The sequence below is a fragment of the Mustela putorius genome, unplaced genomic scaffold (assembly GCF_011764305.1).
Source record: "Mustela putorius furo isolate JIRA1106 unplaced genomic scaffold, ASM1176430v1.1 tig00003834_pilon_pilon_pilon, whole genome shotgun sequence".
NCBI classification, from domain to species: domain Eukaryota; kingdom Metazoa; phylum Chordata; class Mammalia; order Carnivora; family Mustelidae; genus Mustela; species Mustela putorius.
Window position 1 is genome coordinate 118,487,896 of NW_025421987.1, and position 6,266 is coordinate 118,494,161.

A 6,266-nucleotide genomic window follows, 5' to 3' on the forward strand; every position below is an offset into this window, starting at 1 on the left:
AATAGACATGTGTCCTGGGCTTCAGAAGATCGTTTATAGTCCCAGCACAGAGGTATGTGTGTCCTGGTGATGGAGGAAGGTGGGGAATGATAGGGGCAAGACACTGGAGAAAACGCTCTCATACCTGCAGCCTCTCTGCCCATCCAGGTCAGTTCTGCATTTGGGGGTGTGTATCAGTTACTTTTGCTGTGTAACAAATTACCACACACCCAGCAGCTTGAAACAACTCCTACTTACTACTAGCTTATGAGTCTGTAGATCAAAAGTCAGGCACAGTGTGTCTGGATTCTTGCCTGTTCCAAGTATCACAAGGTCAAATCAAGGTGTGGGCTGAGGCTATGGTCCTCCTCGGGGGGCCTCGTGGTTCTCTTTTCAATAACTGGGCAGCGTCGGCTTCCTTAGGGCTCTACGTGTAAGGTCTCTGTTTTCCCTTACTGTCACATGGGCATCTCTCTCAGCAGCGAGAGCCCACCTTCTCTGGCAAGGGCTCCCATTGTAGATGTTTGCTTTCTTCCAGGACAGCTGGAGTGCATCCCAATGATGTTCTTCCCCTCCCCTTCCTTTCCCTATTCCTTTCTGTTACCTGTTGGAGAAGACTCTCTGCATTCACAGGGCTTATGTGACCAGGTTGGAGCCACAGGGATAATCTGTTCCGAAATCAGCTGATTAGTAATCTTAACTACAGCTGCAAAATCTCTGTGCCATGAGCCGTAACAGCCACAGGAGAAACCCCAGGGAGTGGAGGTCATGGCCGCCTGAGGATGCAGCTCGCCGCAGGAGGTTGTGCCTCTTTGCCAGCTCCCAGGCTTCTCGCACAGTGACTCAACAGAAGGTTCTAGCTTCCTTGAGGATGCCTCTAAAAAATAATTTCCTTCTCTTTCCTCCAACCATCCAAGATGCCAAAAGGCAAGACGGCAAAGGAGACGAAGGGGGCCCCAGCCCCTGCTACTCTGAAGCAGCAGGAGGCCAAGAAAGCATCAATCCCGTTTGAGAAAAGGCCAAGAATTTTAGCAGCGGGCAGGACCTCCAGTCCAGAAGGGACCTCACCCACTCTGCCAAATGACCCCACTACATCTGGCTGCAGAGGCAAAAGGCTATTCTCTAGCAAATCTCAAAGTATCTCCAGTGATTAATAAACTCACACAGGCCTTGGGCCACCAAACAGCTACTCAGCTGCCTAAGCGGCCCACAGATGAAGAGGAGGGACGCAGCAGGAGGAGAAGCAGAGACTGTTGTTCCGGGCTGAGGAAGAAGTTGCGGGCAAAGGGGATGTCCCCACTATGAAGCCACCTGTCCTCCAAGCTGGGGTTAATACTGTCACCACCTTAGTGGAAAATAAGACAACTCAGCCAGTGGTGATTGCACATCTCCCCCAAGATCATTGTCTTCCTGTCTGCCCTGTGTTGTAAGATGGGGGGGTCCCCTACTGCATTATTAGGGGGAAGGCCAGGCTGGGCCATCTGGTCCCCAGGAGGATCTGCACCACTGTCGCCTTCACGCAGGTTAACTCAGAAGACAAGGGAGCTCTAGCTAAGCAGGTGAAAGCTGTCGGGACCAATGACAGTGACAGATACGATGAGATCCACCAGCCCCGGGGAGACAGTATTGAGGTCCAAAGTGGGTGGTTCACTTCACCAAACTTGAAAAGGCAAAGGCTAAAGAACTGGCTGCCAAACTGAGTTAAGTGTACACTGTTGAATTTTCTGTCTATGAAAGTTACAAGGTGCTTGGGTGGCTCCGTTGGTTAAACATCCAATTCTTGATCTCTGTTCAGGTCTTGATCTCAGGGTCCCGGTATAGAGCCTTGCGTCGGGGCTTCGAGCTCACTGGGGGGTCTGCTTGAGATTCGCTCCCTCCCCTTCTGCCCTTCCCCTGCTCTCTCAAATAAATAAGTCTTTTTTAAAAAGTAATAATAAGTTCTCTTTCAAAGGAAAAAAATCCCTTCTTTCTCCCCCTGCCTACTACCCATTGTGCTAGTTTTCTGCGGCTTCTATAATAAATTGCCACAAACTTGTCTTAAAACAACAGAAATGTAGTCTTTCACAGTTCTAGAGGCTGATATCAAGGGGTCAGCAGGGTTGCACTTCCTACCCGGACTTTGTGGAGATTATTGGCCTCCCCTGGTGGTGGCAAGCGATTCTTGGCTAGTGGCTGCATTACTCTGGTCTCTCCTCGTTTTCAGATCACTTCATCTCTATGCGGGTCTGTGTCAAAACTCCTGCCGCATTGTTAGATTGTTAACATTTAGAGTCTGCCCAGATAATCCAGGATAGGTTCCTCTTCCGAAGATTAATTTATCCACATCTTCTTGCCATAAAGGTATTATTCACAGGTCTGGGGATCTGCATGTGGATGAATCTTGGGGAGACCCCACTGTCCCCATTCCCACAACCTGGATACCAAGTATCCAATTGTCAGATGGCAAGTGTTCATGACACTTGTTCACCCACTGCTCACATTGGGGTGTGAAAGGTGACTTGTTTCAGTCTTTGCCAAAAAAAACCAAAAAAAAACAAAAACACCTAAAACATGTAACACCAGATATGAGGTGTGTACTACTCAAGTCTGAAACCACCTGATCTTGCTGGCCCTTCTGAAGACCACTCAGCTCAGGTTCTAGGTTCTCACCCTCTAGAGGCTTCCTGGACCCCCATCACATCTTTTGTAGACTTGTACTTGGATGGCAAACCAGGTGACCCATGTGAGGTCCTCACGGGGTGCCTACATACCACAGGGAGCTTTGGGGATGGGACCCTTATGCTTCTGAGTATTCTTTTTGAAATGCAAAACGAGAATTCACCATAGGTCTCTCCTGCCCCTTTTTTTCCACTTTGATACTTTCCTATTGAAAATATCTACTGTGGTTTAATTTAAAAGCTATTTCTTGAGAATAAAAAAGCCCTAACTTCAAATGATGCATACAGATTACTTTTCAACTCATCTTACCATATGTGATCGGTAAGCACTCTTAAAATGTGATGATTTCTAGTGATGGGGTGCCTGGGTGGCTCTGCCTTCGGCTCAGGTCATGATCTCAGGGTCCTGGGATCGAGCCCCGCATCGGGCTCCCTGCTCAGCAGGAAGCCTGCCTCTCCCTCTCCCACTCCCCTTCCTTGTGTTCCCTCTCTTGCTGTGTCTCTCCCTGTCAAATAAAATCTTTAAAAAAAAAAAAAAGTGATGATTCCTAGTTAAATTTCTATCTGATGATCCTGTCCCACCAGCTAAAAAGTTTCTGTATAAAGAACTGGAGGAATAATGAGAGAAATGAGTCTGCTTTGATTGATCATCACGCTCTGTAAAAGCAACCAACTCCCTTTGTAAAAGTGATCACTGCAAGGAATTCTGGAAAGGACGCAGACATCGCATGAAATGAGGACAGGGTGGTCTGTAGGAAGAATGTTCTCCATCAGTAGCAACTGCCGTTAGTTCATCTGACGTGGTGTCATTTTCAATGTTCAAGACATACTTGTGTTTATTACAGACCTTAGATTATTGTTTGAGAAACATCATATGAAAATGTATATGTGCAGCTTAAGATTAATAATAAAATGAACATAAAGCATTCTTTTCAAAGAAAGTAGCAGCAAGCGTAGAAAGGCTCAGTATCGCCAGAGTATGAAATATTTGACATTCTATTGTGGAAATGCCAACACACAAATTATCCTTGTTCGTTTTTTATTGCTGTAGCTATATATTTCCCCCATATAATGCTGTGCAAACATTTTATCAGAAACGGTGGAGGAGAGAAAACCCATTGTTAACCACAGCCAATAAAGTAATTTGGCTGCTGATATTACAGTCTTTGCAGTTGGATGGTTATGTTGTTTTCTACATTCAACAAGGGGCAAGAATAACATATCGAGGGTGGTTATAAAGAAGCAAAGTGGAAGTTAAAAAGGCAATATGCCATAATATTTTCACCTCCCTGGTTTCTTCCATTTGGAGCTCATTATGAAAATAGTACAGCCCAGCCCACCGCTAATCTGGGGCTTGAGCGCAGTCCGCCAAGCCCGGGGATCCCGCGGCGCTGGGGCGGGTCAGGCCCACAGGGCAGCGGGCCGCAGACCAGGTTTGGCCCAAATATAAATCAGATCGTGGAGCCCCGCTGCTTGCAACCTGAGGCGGACTGGGGAAATGAGAGAGCGGGACCGCCTGGGCATGAAGCCCCACTTTCCGCCCCCCGTGGCTCTGCCACCCTGGGAGCGTTCTCACTCCTCCCTCAGCCTGGGTTTCTTCATTTGCGGCAAGAAGAGGTAATGAATGATAAGAACGTACCTTTGTCATGAGGATGGAGAGTGAGTGAAAGTATGCAAAACCCCTGAGAGTATCTGCGCCGCAGAAACGCTAGGGCGCTCGCTAGATGAGTACTGTTCCAGAACCCCAGGCCTCACCGCGACCTGCAGCAACCCCCACCCAGCCCCCGCCCCCGCCCCGCCTGCCCCCAGTGGGCCTCCCGACCTCGTCTTTTCCCGGCTCGCTCCACTCCAGCTCCACTGGCCTACCTTCTTTTCCTCAGACTTGCCAACTCTGTCCCTGTTTCCTTGACCCTCAGCACAGGTCCCTGGCTCCGGGGGCCTCGTGTTAGAGAGGCCCCCTTCCCCCTGACGTTAGCAGGCGCCTCCTCCTGCCCCCCAGCCTCTGCTCCTCGCTCACAACGTATCACATCACACTAGTCGTTTCCTTCGTTGTACTGATTACTATTTGAACTGAACGTGTTCGTTTGTATCCTTGTTAAAGGTCCGTCTCCCGCCTCCCCCCCTCCCCACAGGAAGTTACCAAATTGTCCCAATTTGCCCAGGCCTTTCTCAGTTTTAGCTCTGAAAGCCCCACATCCCGGGAAGCTCTCTGAGGGCAGGGACTCTGTCTCCCACCTCCATTTCTGGCACTCGCACCATGTGCCTGGCACCTAGCGTCCCCTCGGGATGTATTTGCAGAGTAAACAAATGACTAGCAGCACCTGGGCCAAGAGAAGGCCAAGGGAGCAGCAGAGCCTGACTCTAAAGCCGCAGTCATCTCGTCAGATCAGAGAGGCCTGGGAACCCTGCCCTCCTCATTTGTAACGAACCCGACAGAGCCAAATCAGCCCCTGCTGATGCTTTCCCTCCTCAGAGGGCACCTGCTTCCTGACATCCTCACTGATGTTTATGCTCCTGTCTCCATAGTTACCGAGATGCCTCAAAGGCCAGCAGCTGTTTTGCATCCCAAGATCAACACACACAAGTGTCTGGAGACCCTGGGCGATCAAGTCCAGGTGGAAGTTTTGGAGGCTGACACGGTTGCACATGTCACTTCCTCGAGGACCAAATCCCCGGAGGGGGCTTGTCACAGAATGAGACTTGGCCTGTTGGGGCTCCGAGCTCTCCCTCAGCCTACAAGCTGCGGATTCAGAAAGGACTTCCCAAAAAATCGTTCTAAAGAGTAAGAGAGGTCAGGAAGAACCGGTGTGAAGGGAGGAAACAGGGGCTACCGATAATTAGGAATGAATGGGGGGAAAACCGTAAAACTGGATTTCCCGTCCCTAGCATGATAAAGCAGCTCTGGCATTTGGCTTTCTGGTTGGGAGAAACAGATACACAGCGATGCCAAGGCAGACTGGAAATCATCTTGTACCTACGGAAGCTGCTACGATGAGCCTCTGTTGGCCTGACCTGGGAACATGTTCATGGGCTAACAGTGAGTATCTTTCTTTGGTAACTGTGAAAACTGCTACTTCATTTCCTTTGTTTATTAAGTGGGAATGGTCATCTCTACCCTGACTTCCTCACGAAGATGTTGCGTTATTATGGGATATCAGCCTCATCCTATGGGTTGAATGAAGTAAACTGCTCCCTCTCGGGGGATCTGTTAAGGGGGTCGGGTCATTCCAGTTGAGTGAATAAATCGATTTCCTTTGACAGGTTGGTTTCCTGCTGCTCCAGAAGTTTTTGCAACAGGGAGAATTTACTTTATCAGCAGAGAGAGGTGGCGCTCAGCGCTAAGCTCCTTGAGATCTTCTAGAGACAGCCTAGGGAATCATGATGGCAATGTAACACTGATATACGTAGGGTTCATTCTTTGAGCTCTCTGGGTAAACTATTTTAGAATCTGGCTTTCTGCATAAGAGAGGAAGGGATGGGCTTTGAGCTGTGCCGGGGGAAACAGAGGGCCCACCACTCTCTGGGGTCCGGCTGGGGTTACAAACCAAACTCCAGGTACTCCTCTGAGCAAGTGCTTCTGAGGTTCTGACTTTTCCTTCCTCTTTTTACAAACCCTATGCTTTACGGCCA

The 6,266-nt window shown here is 49.1% G+C and overlaps 1 pseudogene; it reads left to right on the top strand.

Moving 5' to 3' along the window:
* The first annotated feature begins 896 nt into the window (after positions 1-896).
* Positions 897-1,684, top strand: LOC101683369 (annotated as a pseudogene).
* The last annotated feature ends 4,582 nt before the right edge of the window (positions 1,685-6,266 follow it).